The sequence below is a fragment of the Pongo abelii genome, chromosome 16 (assembly GCF_028885655.2).
Source record: "Pongo abelii isolate AG06213 chromosome 16, NHGRI_mPonAbe1-v2.0_pri, whole genome shotgun sequence".
In the NCBI taxonomy this organism is placed as follows: domain Eukaryota; kingdom Metazoa; phylum Chordata; class Mammalia; order Primates; family Hominidae; genus Pongo; species Pongo abelii.
The window spans coordinates 13,949,307-13,963,922 of NC_072001.2; the positions used below are offsets into that span (position 1 = coordinate 13,949,307).

General features: G+C 45.6%; 1 protein-coding gene across 16 annotated transcripts in view; it reads right to left on the reverse strand.

The window, feature by feature from the left end:
• NIPA2 (NIPA magnesium transporter 2) overlaps positions 1–7,072 on the reverse strand; it is a 30,244-nt gene extending 23,172 nt beyond the window's left edge. For 2 of the 16 annotated variants that reach the window (XM_063716029.1, XM_009249592.4), the window contains exons 1-3: positions 6,451–6,987; positions 5,837–5,972; positions 345–466 (exon numbers count right to left, since the gene is read on the reverse strand). The gene's annotated coding sequence lies outside the window, so the exon portion shown is untranslated. Of the gene's footprint in view, positions 1–344; positions 467–5,836; positions 5,973–6,450 lie in introns of all 16 variants that reach the window. The other 14 variants (XM_063716030.1, XM_009249593.4, XM_063716031.1 and 11 more) reach the window with 12 other exon arrangements.
• Positions 7,073–14,616: the final 7,544 nt, after the last annotated feature.

The following is a 14,616-nucleotide window of genomic DNA, read 5'->3' on the forward strand; positions in this document are numbered from 1 at the left end:
TCTTTCCACTATTTACTTAGCCTTTTAAATTTAATTCTCAATTACTATTCTATCTTCAAGGTAAACTCTTTAAGTTCCTTAAAAACAATTACTTAGGTTTTTTGTGGTGGTTTCCCCACAAAAGGCACTCATTTATGGTAGCAAATTTGATTTACAAGCCTTTCTAGAATGAGGCATATCACCAAATAAGGTGATCTGGTTGTTTTGTTTGTTCACTCATGGAACTGTACCAGGGTGTATGTGTGGAGGGCTGGGGGATGACAAGCAGCATACAATTTGCAAGCCTTCAAATTATAAAGCAGCCTTCTGCCACCAAGAAAATAAGTGATCTCATTCTGACTTACAGTTTGAAAATAGGACATCAGAGGGAATGTCCTGAAAGGAATAAGTTGCTTCACTATTCTCAGACCTGGTCCCACTCTGCTCCCTCTCTCTGTAACTGAAGGTCAATCACAGCCGGGAGAGCCTGCAACAGAGATATTTTTTATTCTTAAGAATTAGCCACGAGGCAGGGCCAGTATTAAAGACAGATAAACAGTAAAACTTTCTAAATTTCACTTCAACTAGGTTCCCAAACCACAGATGACAAGCTCCATGTGGTTCACCTGCCCAGTTTACTTAGGGGGACTCAGGAGTAATCCCAACTGTGACCATTGCTCAACAAACACTGAGCAGCTATTATCTGCCAGGCACTGAAGTTGTAAAAACGATCAAAGGGCCTATCCTCAAGGACTCCACAACTAAGAGAACTAAAAATTCCAAAAATAACCTACTGATATTTTAAACACTTTTAAAGACCCTTATGATTTTCTGCTTATTCTCTCTGTGTGTGGGAGGGGAAGGGTTTTGTTGTTGTTGTTGTTTTTGAGACAGTGTCTGGCTCTGTTTCCCAGGCTGGAGTGCAGTGGTGCGATCATCACTCACTGCCGTCTCAAATGCCTGGGTTGCAGTGATCTCCGACCTCAGCCGCTCAAATCGACAGGACTACAGGCGCATACCACCACACCTAGATAATTTTTTTGTTCTGCTTGTTCTCTCTAAATTTTAACAAACTCTTTTTTTTTTTTTTGAGTCGCAGTCTCGCACTGTTGCCCGGGCTGGAGTGCGATGGCACCATCTCGGCTCACTGCAACCTCCGTCTCCCTGGTTCAAGCGTTTCTCCTGCCTCAGCCTCCCGCATAGCTGGGATTACAGACGTGTACTGCCACACCCGGCTAATTTTTTGTAGTAGAGACGGGGTTTCATTATGTTGGCCAGGCTGGTCTCGAACTCCTGACTTCGTGATCCGCCCACCTTGGCCTCCCAAAGTGCTGGGATTACAGGAGTGAGCCACCACTCCCGGCCAACAAGTTCAATTTTCACAACTGGTTTTACTAATATTTGTAATGTGAACTTTCATTAAACATAAAGCATGTCAAAAATGGAATAAATACATCTCAAATAAAAGAAAATTATGAAATTAGTCCACTTTCTTTAAAAATGTGGAAAACACATGATTTAAGAAACAGGCAAAAATGAACTAGTATTCTAATAAGGAAAACCTAAACTAGGACCTGCTTTGCAAAATGATTATCAGTAGGCAACACAATCACCAAAGTTAGCAAACTTTAAAATTTACACCAACTGGGCCGAGCACGGTGGCTCACACCTGTAACCCCAGCACCTTGGGAGGCCGAGATGGGAGATCAGCTGAGGCCAGGAGTTCGAGACCAGCCTGGCCAATGTGGTGAAACCCTGCCTCTACAAAACATACCTGGCCAACCCTGGTGAAACCCCATCTCTACAAAAACATAAAAATTATTTTTTTGTATTTACCATGAGGGTGGGTGCCTGTAATCCCAGCTACTGGTGAGGCTAAGGAAGGAGAATCGATTGAACCCAGGAGGCGGAGGTTGCAGTGAGCCAAGATTACACCACTGCACTCCAGCCTGGGCCACAGGGTGAGACTCCATCTCAAAAAAAAGGAAAAAATTGAAAAAATTACACCAACTGAAGTGCATAGACAGCCTTAAACTTTTCACAGCACTTTTGACATTTCATTTTAACAAAGCCTTAATTAAAAAGATATGTGGTAAGGGCCCACAATGAGGAACCAGGTCCAGAGATTTTTTTTTTTTTTTTAGATGGAGTCTCGCTCTGTCGCCCAGGCTGGAGTGCAGTGGTGCTATCTCGGCTCACTGTAAGCTCTGCCTCCCGGGTTCACGCCATTCTCCTGCCTCAGCCTCCTGAGTAGCTAGGACTACAGGTGCCCACCACCACACACGGCTAATTTTTTTGTATTTTCAGTAGAGACGGGGTTTCACCATGTTAGCCAGGATGGTCTTGATCTCTTGACCTCATGATCCAACAGCCTTGGCCTCCTAAAGTGCTGGGATTACAGGCGTGAGCCACCGCACCTGGCCCAGATCCAGAGATGTTAAGTAACACATCATACAGCTGAGGTAGCAGAAGCAGAACTATAATCCAGGCCTCCTCATCTCTGCTCATCTCAGCCTTCTGCTGAAGAATTTAGAATCACGACCCCTGTTTGTAGCAAGAAGACCAAATTGTGTAAACTAGTAACAAAGACCCTGCACCATTTGTTCCAAACCTACCTTTTAGATCTCTTTTTTTTTTTTTTTGGTTGAGACGGAGTCTCACTCTGTTGCCCAGACTGGAGTGCAGTGACGCAATCTCTGCTCACTGCAAGCTCCACCTCCCGGGTTCATGCCATTCTCCTGCCTCAGCCTCCTGAGTAGCTGGGACTACAGGCGCCCACCACCACACCAGGCAAATTTTTTGCATTTTTTTATTTTTTGGATGCAGAGTCTCGCTCTATCCCCCAGGCTGGAGTGCACTGGTGCAGTCTCGGCTCACTGCAACCTCTGCCTCCCAGGTTCAAGTGATTCTCCTGCCTCAGCCTCCTAAGTATCTGGGATTACAGGTGCCTGCCACCATGCCCAGCTAATTTTTGTATTTTTAGTACAGATGGGGTTTCGCCATGTTGGTTAGGCTGGTCTTGAACTCCTGACCTCGGGTGATCCTCCTGCCTCGGCCTCCCAAAGTGCTGGGATTACAGGCGTGAGCCACCGTGCCCGGCCAATATTTTGTATTTTTTTTAGTAGAGACGTGGTTTCACCGTGCTAGCCAGGATGGTCTCGATCTCCTGACCTTGTGATCCACCTACCTTAGCCTCCTGAAGTGCTGGGATTACAGGCGTGAGCCACCGCGCCCGGCCTAGATCTTATTTCCCATACCATATTTCACACATCCTGTGTTCTACCCCGGTCAGCACTCTGCTGCTATTCTAACTTGCTCCTACCTTTCCTCCTCCGTATTTGGTTGACACTAACTACCCCTCTGTTACGGTTACTTTGGTACTTAACTAGTATTGCCTTCACTGTGGCTCCCAGTGAACATGCGGCTTGCTTATATCATTTACTCAACCAACCAACATTTACTGAGCACGTGCAATATTCTAGGAGCAGGGGTACAACAGCCCACATGGGGTTATCTCCTGCTAGAGGTAGGGCGAAATAATAAACGAAATAAAGACATTATTCTGGAAAAGTGGCAAATGTTATGGTAAAAAATAAAACATATGAAGGGCACTGGGGAGTTGAGTTGGGGGATTCTATTTTAATGACCGTAGTTGGGAGGCCTTGCTGAGCAGGTAACACTTGAGCAGAAGCTTCCAAGAGCTTTTTGAAAAGAACAAAGGAGAGAGAAGCAAGTGCAGGGGCTCTGAGGTGTGAGCGGGTGTGCAGTTTCCTAAACAAAGGCCACTGTGGCTGACCTTGAGTGAGGGCAGGTTTGATGCATTAGCGTGAAAAAGCGAGTGTCGGCCGGGCGCGGGGGCTCACGTCTGTAATCCCAGCACTTCGGGAGGTCGAGGCGGGTGGATCATGAGGTCAGGAGTTCGAGACTAGCCTGGCCAACATGGTGAAACCCCGTCTCTACTAAAAATACAAAAATTAGCCAGGCATGGTGGCGAGCGCCTGTAATCCCAGCTACTCGGGAGGCTGAGGCAGGAGAATCGCTAGAAACTGGAGGGCGGAGGTTGCAGTGAGCCGAGATCGCACAGCTGCACTCTAGCCTAGGCAACAAGAGCGAAACTGCATCTCAGGAAAAAAAAAAAAAAAGGTGAGTGTCAGATCACGTGGGGCCCTATGGGCCATACACAAATCCAAAAGGCAAGGAACAGATCTGCAACCCATTTATTTGGCCAGATCATAATTTATTTTCATCTGGAGCCATTAAGTAGTTCTGTTTCCAGTTTATTTACATAAAACAAATAGTTAGATAGCAGAAATGTTTAAGCATGCTCTAATCTAGTCTGAGGGGTGTATTTAATTCTACAATACAGATAAATCTTTGCAAATTGTGTATATTTGAGATTTATGTTATGGGAAACATACAGATAGTAACACAGTTACCACAGTAGAGCACATCAACATATCTATCATCTCATGCAGTTACTTTTTTATGACAAAAGCAGCTAAAACATACTCATTGAAGGAAAATCTCTAATACAATTTCATTAGCTGTAGTTCTCAAGTTGTACATCCTGAATATCTGCTACCGTGTATCCTGTGACCTAAATCTCCCATTTCCTCTCCCACCCCCACCCCACCTTTTATTCTCTGCAGAAGTCTTATCTTTCTGTTCAATATCACAATGTATAGCAATCAAATAAATCAGAGTTTAAATGACGCTTATACCGTCTATGAAAAAAATGTAATATTCAAAGTCATGTGTTTTAAATGACTAAATCATATTTACCTATTAGAAACATTCTGAAAACATGTGAAATTCTTTTTATTATCTCTCCCCAACAATAGCTACCACTTACTGAGCACCTCCCTAGGCACTATTCCATGCATCATTTCTACTCATTTCTCTTCTACACAAAGAGATGAAGATATGACTTTACAGCTAAAGAAACCTCCCAGGGGTAAAAAAGAGTCACATGCAGAGGACCACATAGAAAGGGACTTTACTTCTACATCCGGCTGCCCACATTACATTAACACTTTAGAGCTCTTAGGTCGGGCGCGGTGGCTCACGCCTGTAATCCGAGCACTTTGGGAGGCCGAGGCGGGCAGATCAACTGAGGTCAGGAGTTCGAGACCAGCCTGGCCAACATGGTGAAACCCCATCTCTACTAAAAATACAAAAATTAGCTGGGCATGGTCGCCGGCGCCTGTAATCCCAGCTACTCGGGAGGCTGAGGCAGGAGAATCGCTTGAACCCGGGAGGCGGAGGTTGCAGTGAGCAGAGATCGTGCCACTGCACTCCAGTCCGAGTGACAGAGCAAAACTGCATCTCAAAAAAAAAAAAACCAAAAAACTGTATATAGAGCTCTTAGTTTTCTACGAAATCCTTACTACTTGATTTCCACTGCTATCTAAGTTAGCTTAGGCCCGGCTCGGTGGCTCACGCCTGTAATCCCCGCACTTTGGAGGCCAAGGTGGTTGGATCGCTTAAGTCCAGGATTAGGAGACCAGCCGGTGTAACATGGTGAAACCCCAGTTCTAAAACAAATACAAATACAAAAATTAGCCAGGCATGGTGCCGCACGTCTGTTGTCCCAGCTGCTGAGGAGGCTGAGGTGGGAGGACCACTTGAGCCCGGGAGGCAAAAGTTGCAGGGAGCCCAGATTGCACCCTCTAGCCTGGGGACAGAGCAAGACCTTGGCTCAGAAAAATTAAATACATAAGTTAGATTTAATTTTTTCCAACCTCTCACTTGGCTAATAATTTTTCAAAGCAGTACTGTACTTATGAATATTACAGAACCTAAATCTCCAACCCTAACTAGGCAACAATATTAGTTATAAATTACAATTTTAACTTACATGTAAGTTTAATATGGTCTCTCTTTTGAAAAAAAGGCTGGGAGAGGTTAGAGATGACTTATTCACTCTCATTTCCTCGTAAATACCACCCTTTATTCTCATTTAAAGTCTTAAACCCTGGCCGAGTAGCTCCAGCCTAGAAAGAAGAAAACACAGAAGTAGGCAAAAGACTTAAAGGTACTAAGTACGTTTTAAAATTTGGTTACTAGCCTTCATACTCATTTTGCCAACCAATCAACATAAAACCTACTCAATCGAACATAACTACTGCTTCGACAGGCAGCTTACTGGAATGGAAACTTTCGATTCTGATATTTCCTCTTACTAAAAAAAGTATTAACCGGGCACATGGCTATACACAGGTTTTCTAGAAAGAGAACTTAACATGCAGTCCTGTATTAAATGAACTAACCACCTAGAAAAGAAATTAAGGAGGCACAAACACCAAACTAAACACATAGTTTTGCGCAATTGTAGAGAGGGAAATAGGATTCCGTGATTTTATAAAAGGAAATTAAAACAGCCAGGCTCAAAACGTCACAGCAGACTTCTAAGGCTTGTTTAACTGTCAGTTATAATCCCCGCAGCAGCTGAAGCCACCTTCTAAAACTCACCAAGACAAATGAAACTATTTTAATGAACTTAATGAACATGCGTCCCCGACATGGCCAACGAGCCAGGCTTCCGTGGGACTGAACGGCAATCCGATTCACGGTGGGTTTCCTCACTGAGGATTACAGGAAAACCGCTTCCGACTCAGAACACCCGGAAAGGAAAGTTGCCCGAAGAACCCTTCTCCGACACAAGACGGGCTGGCTCGCCATCAAGTCAGCCCCTTCGCGCTTGACTGAAAGGAAGGAGTGGCGACCTCACCCTAGTCGGTCGGCGGGCCGCGCGGCTTCCCCTCGCCGGCGCAGCCTGGGGCACCGCGGCTCACACCCCCACACAGGCCGCCCAGTCCTGCGCTCGCACGGCCACCGCCTTCGTCGCCGTCCAGTGGGAGATGCGAGCATTCGGGGCTGAAGCCGTTCGCACCGCCTCCTCCATGGAGAAGCGCCGAGGAAAACCTGCCAAGGACAACCTCCGGCACCACCGTCACCACCGCTGCCGGGACCTAGGGCCGGCGCCACAAAACCTAGGCGCGGCTAAATGACGCAAGAGGCCTCGCGCGCACGCGCAGTGCCGCACCACATACAGCCCCGCCCCCGGGGCGCTCTCCCGCCGGGTTCCGGTTCCTTTACAAGGCCCCAGTCGGCTGAGCGCGGAGGGCGGGGCGCGTAGCGTGCTGGGACGGGGGCGGGGACGGGTCGCGGACTGGGGCGGAAACGGGGGCGGAAACGGGAGCGGGGGCGGGGCTCACGATCCAGGCGGGACCTGGCAAGGGACTAAGCTGGAAGGGTAGTTAAGCAGTACATTATGCTGCCACGTGGCGTCGGCCGATCAGTTCAAAATCAAACTCCAGCCTGGCCCTTATTTAAAACGAGGATTCCGGGCCCGGCGCTGTGGCTTACGCCTGTAATCCCAGCACTTTGGGAGACCGAGGCGGGCGGATCCCGAGGTCAGGAGATCGAGACCATCCTGGCTAACACGGTGAAACCCTGCCCCTGCTAAAAATACAAAAAATTAGCCGGGAGTGGTGGCGGGTGCTTGTAGTCCCAGCTACTCGGGACACTAAGGCAGGAGAATGGCGCGAACCCGGGAGGCGGAGCTTGCAGTGAGCGGAGATCCCGCCACTGCACTCCAGCCTGGGTGACAGAGCGAGACTCTGTCTCAAAAAAAAATAGAGTAAATGAGGGTTCCGGCCGGGCGCGGTGGCTCACACCTGTAATCATAGCACTTTGGGAGGCCGAGGCGGGCGGATCACGAGGTCAGGAGTTCGAGACCAACGTGACCAACATGGGGAAACCGCATCTCTACTAAAAATACAAAAATTAGCTGGACGTGTTGGTGCGAGCCTGAAATCTCAGTTACTCTAGAGGCTGAGACAGAGTCTCGCTCTGTCGCCAGACTGGAGTGCAGTGGCACGATCTCGGATCACTGCAAACTCCGCCTCCCTGGTTCAAGCAATTCTCCTGCCTCAGCCTCCCGAATAGCTGGGACTGTAGGCGCGCGCCACCACGCCCCGCTAATTTTTTTTTTTTTTTTTTGAGACGGAGTCTTAATTGTCACCCAGGCTGGAGCGCAGTGACACGATCTCAGCTCACTGCAACCTCTGCCTCCTGGGTTCAATGAAGCCATTCTCCTGCCTCAGCCTCCCCAGTAGCTGGGATTACAGGTACACACCACCACGCCCAGCTAATTTTTGTATTTTTAGTGGAGACGGGGTTTCACCATGTTGGCCAGGCTGGTTTCGAACTCCTGACCTCGTGATCCGCCTGCCTCGGCCTCCCAAAGTGCTGGGATTACAGGCGTGAGCCACCACGCCCGGCCAATTTTTGTATTTTTAGTAGAGACGGGGTTTCACCACGTTGGCCAGGATGGTCTCGATCTCTTGACCTCGTGATTCACCCGCCTCAGCCTCCCAAAGCGCAGATTTATTTTTCACGAGATGTACGGGAAACCACCTGTTAGGCTATCCTGCCTTGGCTACTCCTAGAAAGGAGAAATTCCTTGGGATCCACCAACGTGGTTGCTGCAGAAGTAGTCAAAGACAGCTCATTTGTAAGAAGCAGAGTAGCCAGCTAGAGTTAGATCTAGTAAATCAATGATTCCTTGGTTGCAGGTGTAGAGTCCCTTAGGAATGTTGTTCCAGGTTGTGACTAGACACAAAAACACTATTATATGAAATTCAAATCATGTGGGGTGAGGATCTTTATAAAATGAATTATGCGCTTTTTGAAACAAAACACCAAATATCATTTGTCCTTTTCAGGCTCTAATCCTATTGGATTGTTGTGTTCTAGACTGTATACACAGCCCCTGACCACTCTGGTTTTGTCTAGGTCACTATGCAGCTTCTAATTTTAAAGCTTTTAATCTGCCGTGAGCCTAGCAATCATCTTAAAACTGGCTCAGAGGACCCATTACTTGCATCTTAGAACTGGCTCAGAGGATCTATTACCTTCTTTGGTCTCAGCCATGTTTTGGCTAGATGACACTCTCAGATAAGGAATTCCATTGAATATTGAAAGATGGTTGACAAGTTGGTCTCAGGTGATGTGGTAGATTGATGAAAAATGGCTCCAATTTCCCACACATTTTGCAGTGACTTTGCAGCTCCGTTCTGTTTCCTGAATCTGTACTGGCCTTGGGCTTTGGCTAAGAACATGTGGCAGTTCCAGCCTAAATTATGATGCCTGGACTAGCCTGCTGGAGGAGGGGACCACATGGGGCAAGGCAAGCAGCAAAGCCACCTAGGTAAATGCTGGCTGACCAACATTGAGACCAGCCACTGACCAAAACTGCCCCAATAACCCATAAACACATGAGGAAGGATAAATTACTATTGTCTTAGCCACTTATTTTGGGGTAGATTGGTATGTAGCAATCACTAACGGATACAGATGCCAACAAATACCTCTAGGCCAGAGGTCCCCAACCCCCTGGGCTGCAGACCAGTATGGGGCCATGGCCTGTTAGGAACTGGGCCACAACGGGAAGTGAAAGGCAGGCAAGCAAGTGAAGCTTCATCTGTGTTTACAGTCACTCCCCATTGTTCACATTGCCGCCAGAGCTCCTCCTCCCATCAGCTTCCTCCTTAGATCAGTGGAAGCATTAGATTCTCATAGGAGTGTGAACCCTATCGTGAACCGTGCATGCGACGGATCTAGGTTGCACGCTCCTAATGAGAATCTAAATAATGCCTGATGATCTGAGGTGGGACACTTTTATCCCGAAAACATCCTCCCTGCCCCCACCTTCCCCAACGTCTGTGGAAAAATTGTCTTCTATGAAACCAGTCTTTGGTACCAAAAGGGTTGGGGACTGCTGCTCTAGGAGGCAGATGAGTAATAAAGTAGTGGTTTGTTCATATGAACAGGAATGCTTAGGTGTTGATATGTTAATTTAACCTAACAAATGAATTTGCTTGTCACTCCTTTCTGCCAGCTGGAGCTCCGCCTCATCTAATCAGCTTTCTGTCATTATCTGGACCTCCTACCAGACACCTCCTCCCACATTGCACAGTGCATTGTCTTTATAAGTGTATATATACCTTGCTAATATGCTGCAGGCTTCTTACATGCCCACATCACTTCTCCAGCCCGTGATGTTGTACATCTTGTATACTCTGAGTGTTGAAGCAGTTGTCATATTTTTAAAGTTTTAAAACTCTAACTCCTTCTCATACACTACTGGTGGAATTGTAAAATGGGACAATTTCCTTGGAAAATTGGTTGACAGTTTCTTAAAAAGTTAAACATACACCGACCAAATGACCTGGCAATTCTACTCCTGAGTATTTACTCAACAGAAATGCATCCATAAAAATACTTGCAGGCTGGGCGTGGTGGCTCACACCTGTAATCCCAGCACTTTGGGAGGCCAAGACGGGTGGATCATGAGGTCAGGAGATCGAGACCTAACACAGTGAAACCCCGTCTCTACTAAAAATACAAAAATTAGCTGGGTGTGGTGGCGGGTGCCTGTAGTACTAGCTACTCGGGAGGCTGAGACAGGAGAACAGCAGGAACCCGGGAGGTGGAGCTTGCAGTGAACTGAGATCGCACCATTGCACTCCAGCCTGGGGGACAAGAGCAAACTCCTAAAAAAAAGCCTCAAAAAAAAAAAAGGTTAGGGGGATGAACTATTGATACATGCCTTAACATAGCTTAGTCTCAAAATAATTATGTAAGTGAAACAAGCAGACCAAAAAAACAGTGTGTACTCAACGATCACATTTATATAAAAGCCTAGGAAATGGAAGCCCATGTATAGTGACAGAAAGCAGATGAATGGGTCCCTAGGAGTAGAGGAGGCAAGGAGGGTGAAGGGATTGCAGTGGGTCAAAAAGAAACTTTGGTGTGATGGGGATGTTCACTGTTTTGTTTATGGCAATGTTTTCATCATAAGACACTTGTCAAAACTTACCAAATCATACATTTTATATATGTGCAGTTTATTATATGTCAATTATACCCCAATAAAGCTGTTGAAATCTTGTCATTGTTACAGAAGCACAGAAGCAAGAAGTCTGGCCTATGCTTCTGTAACAATGACGAGACTTCAACAGCTTTAAAACAGTATTTTTTAAAATCATGTATTAGGAAATCAAATAGTTTTCTTATGTATAAATTTTTCCCCAATTACTCTTGTATGTTTTGGTTTTGTTACAACAGAAGCATCAAAACAGCAAAGCAGATGATCATTTTTTCTTTACCTCAACCCCTATCACTAGTTAAAATTGCCCTTTGTCCTTCCAAAATGAATAGTGGCATTCCCTGTTGCGGGAAGTCAGGGACCCCCAACCGGAGGGACCGACTGAAGCCATGGCAGAAGAACGTGGATTGTGAAGATTTCATGGACATTTATTAGTTCCCCAAATTAATACTTTTATAATTTCTTATGCCTGTCTTTACTGCAATCTCTGAACATAAATTGTGAAGATTTCATGGAGAATTGTCACTTCCCCAATCAATACCCTGTGATTTCCTATGCCTGTCTTTACTTTAATCTCTTAATCCTGTCATCTCGTAAGCCGAGGAGGATGTATGTCACCTCAGAACCCTGTGATAATTGCGTTAACTGCACAAATTGTAGAGCATGTGTGTTTGAACAATATGAAATCTGGGCACCTTGAAAAAAGAACAGGATAATAGCAATTGTTCAGGGAATAAGAGAGATAACCTTAAACTCTGACCGCCAGTGAGCCGGGCGGAACAGAGCCATATTTCTCTTCTTTCAAAAGCAAATGGGAGAAATATCGCTGAATTCCTTTTCTCAGCAAGGAACATCCCTGGGAAAGAGAATACGTGCCTGGGGGTGGTTCTCTGAACTGGCCCCCCTGGGCGTGGCCCTCTTTTATGGTCTGTAGACTGTAGGGGTGAAATAGACCCCAGTCTCCCATAGTGCTCCCAGGCTTATTAGGAAGAAGAAATTCCTGCCTAATAAATTTTGGTCAGACTGGTTGCCCTCAAAACCCTGTCTCCTGATGTTATCAATGACAATGGTGCCCGAAACTTCATTAGCAATTTTAATTTTGCCTCGGTCCTGTGGTCCTGTGATCTCGCCCTGCCTCCACTTGCCTTGTGATATTCTATTACCTTGTAAAGTACTTGATGTCTGTCACCCACACCTATTCACACACTCCCTCCCCTTTTGAAAATCCCTAATAAAAACTTGCTGGTTTTGTGGCTTGGGGGGCATCATGGAACCTACTGACATGTGATGTCTCCCCTGGATGCCCAGCTTTAAAATTTCTCTCTTTTGTACTCTGTCCCTTTATTTCTCAAACCGGCTGATGCTTAGGGAAAATAGAAAATAAACTACGTGACTATCGGGGCAGGTTCCCTGATAATTCCCTGCCATTTTAAAGCATTTCTATTATATGAATACTTTCCAATTAATATTATTTAGTTTATTCAAGGCCATTGATGACCTACAAATGTAGTAGGGCATTTTCCAAAACATTTGTTGGGGGTGAGCAGGGAGAAACTTTCTGAAAAATATAGGAATAACTCAAGGTGAATTGAGGTAGAACAGTAGGATAGTGATTAAAAGCCAGGAGTTGGCTTTTATGAACTGCCTCACTTGGTAAAATGGTAAGTGGATGTGGTAAGCAGAATGCCCAAAGATATCCACGTCCTCACCTTGAAACCTGACTGTGCCACCTTACATGGCAAAAGGGGCTCTGCAGAGGCAACTGAGGATCTGGAGATAGGGAGCTGACCCTGGATTGTCCATGTGGGCCCAAAGCAGTCAGGAAGGTCCTTCTAAGAGGGTGACAGGAGTGTCAGAGTCAGAGAGTAAGCTATGATGATGGATGAGTGGTGAGAGAGGTGACATTGCTGGCTTCAAAGATGGAGGAGGGAGCCACGAGGCAAGATACAAAGGCAGCCTCTAGAAACCGAAAGAGCAGAGATGAGACTCTTCAGGAGCTTCCAGAGGGAAGTACTCCTGTCTGCACCTTGATTTTAGCCCAGCAAAGCTTGTGTGGAACTTCTAACCTCCACAACTGTAAGATGATACACGTGTGTTGTTTTAAGCTACAAGGTATATAACTTGTGAAGAGACGTAAGAAAAAACTAACACAGTAAGTATGCCAAATTAAGGGAAGGAGAAGATGCTGGGATCCCCCAAATGTCTTTGTCAAAAATAAAACAGATTCAGTGTTCTAGATGAGCAACCTGGTCTGACCTTCTCTCTACCCTCTGGTCCATCATCTCAGTGATTTTCACAGACTCATTGTGTTTGTTACTTGGTCACCACCACCGTTGTCCTGCTTGCCACCATCCAGTTCCACACCTCTTTCTCATGTGCTCAGCTGGAATGAATCCTGTCCTCTTTGGACTGGTAATAGAGGTACCTAGATTTTTTTTTTTTTTTTTTTTAGACGGAGTTTTGCTCTTGTTGCCCAGGCTGGAGTGCAAAGGCGCGATCTCAGCTCACTGCAACCTCCGCCTCCCGGGTTCAAGCAATTCTCCTGCCTCAGCCTCCCGAATAGCTGGGATTACAGGCGTGTACCACCATGCTCAGCTAATTATGTATTTTTAGTAGAGACGGGGGTTTCTCCATGTTGGTCAGGCCAGTCTCAAACCCCCAACCTCAGGTAATCCGCCCGCCTTGGCCTCCGAAACTGCTGGGATTACAGGCGTGAGCCACCGTGCCTGGCTGCAGAGGTACCTAGATCTTTTATATCTGTTTCTTGTCTGTGTCTCACCTCTCCAACTAAAAACGTTTTTAAAACTATCATGTGAGGTTCAAACTAATGATGAACAAGTAAGTGTGACTAATACTACAACAAGCATGCTGACAATGTCAAAACGAAGGGTCATCAGATGGATGGGATGGATGTAACTAAGCAACACAGAAATTCTAGGATAAGTCCCTTGCAGGGAAGGCTTGGCTAGCAGCTAGCACAAACTACTCTATAGTAGTAACCAACCAATGCAAGCTTTTGTTCAATGACAGCAGAATTTGGCATTAATACACTTCACAGCCCCAAAAACCTATCTGGAGTTATCCATAGATGCATTTGGTGATTTCATAAAATGTTTGTTCTTGTTTTCTGTATAAGTATACTTTGATCAAAATGTGAATAATTAAATCTTTTGGGATAGAGACTAAGAAAAAAATCTTACTCATTTTTTCTCATTTGATAAAATAACTTATAGGACACCAGTCTGAGCAACATAACTAGACCCTGTCTCTACAAAAAAATTAAAAAATTACCCAGGTGTGGAGGCACAGGCCTGTAGTCCTAGCTAACAGGGAGGCTGACACAGGAGGGTCGCTTGAGCCCAGCAGTTTGAGGCTGCAGTGAGCTATGCCTGTAAGAGAGTGAGACCCTGTCTCTCAAAAAAAAAAAAACCAAAACAAAGAAAATTATAGGACACTAAAGAAGATTAGCAACAAGATTTCTAATGATGCTTGAAGTATGAAAATGTGTTATGATTGTCTCATTTTCTATGGGCTAAAAATGTAAAATGATATACAACTCAAAAACATGTCAAAAGTACTAACATATTAAAATAAAGCTGGTTTTATTTAATACTATCACTTCATTGGATCAAGAGATAGTCACAGGATAGGGAATTTCTGCATACATCATGGATTTGCTCCCCAAGGTAGATGCACAGGTAGACGTTTTCTCTTTTTTTTTTTTTTTCCAAGACGGAGTTTCA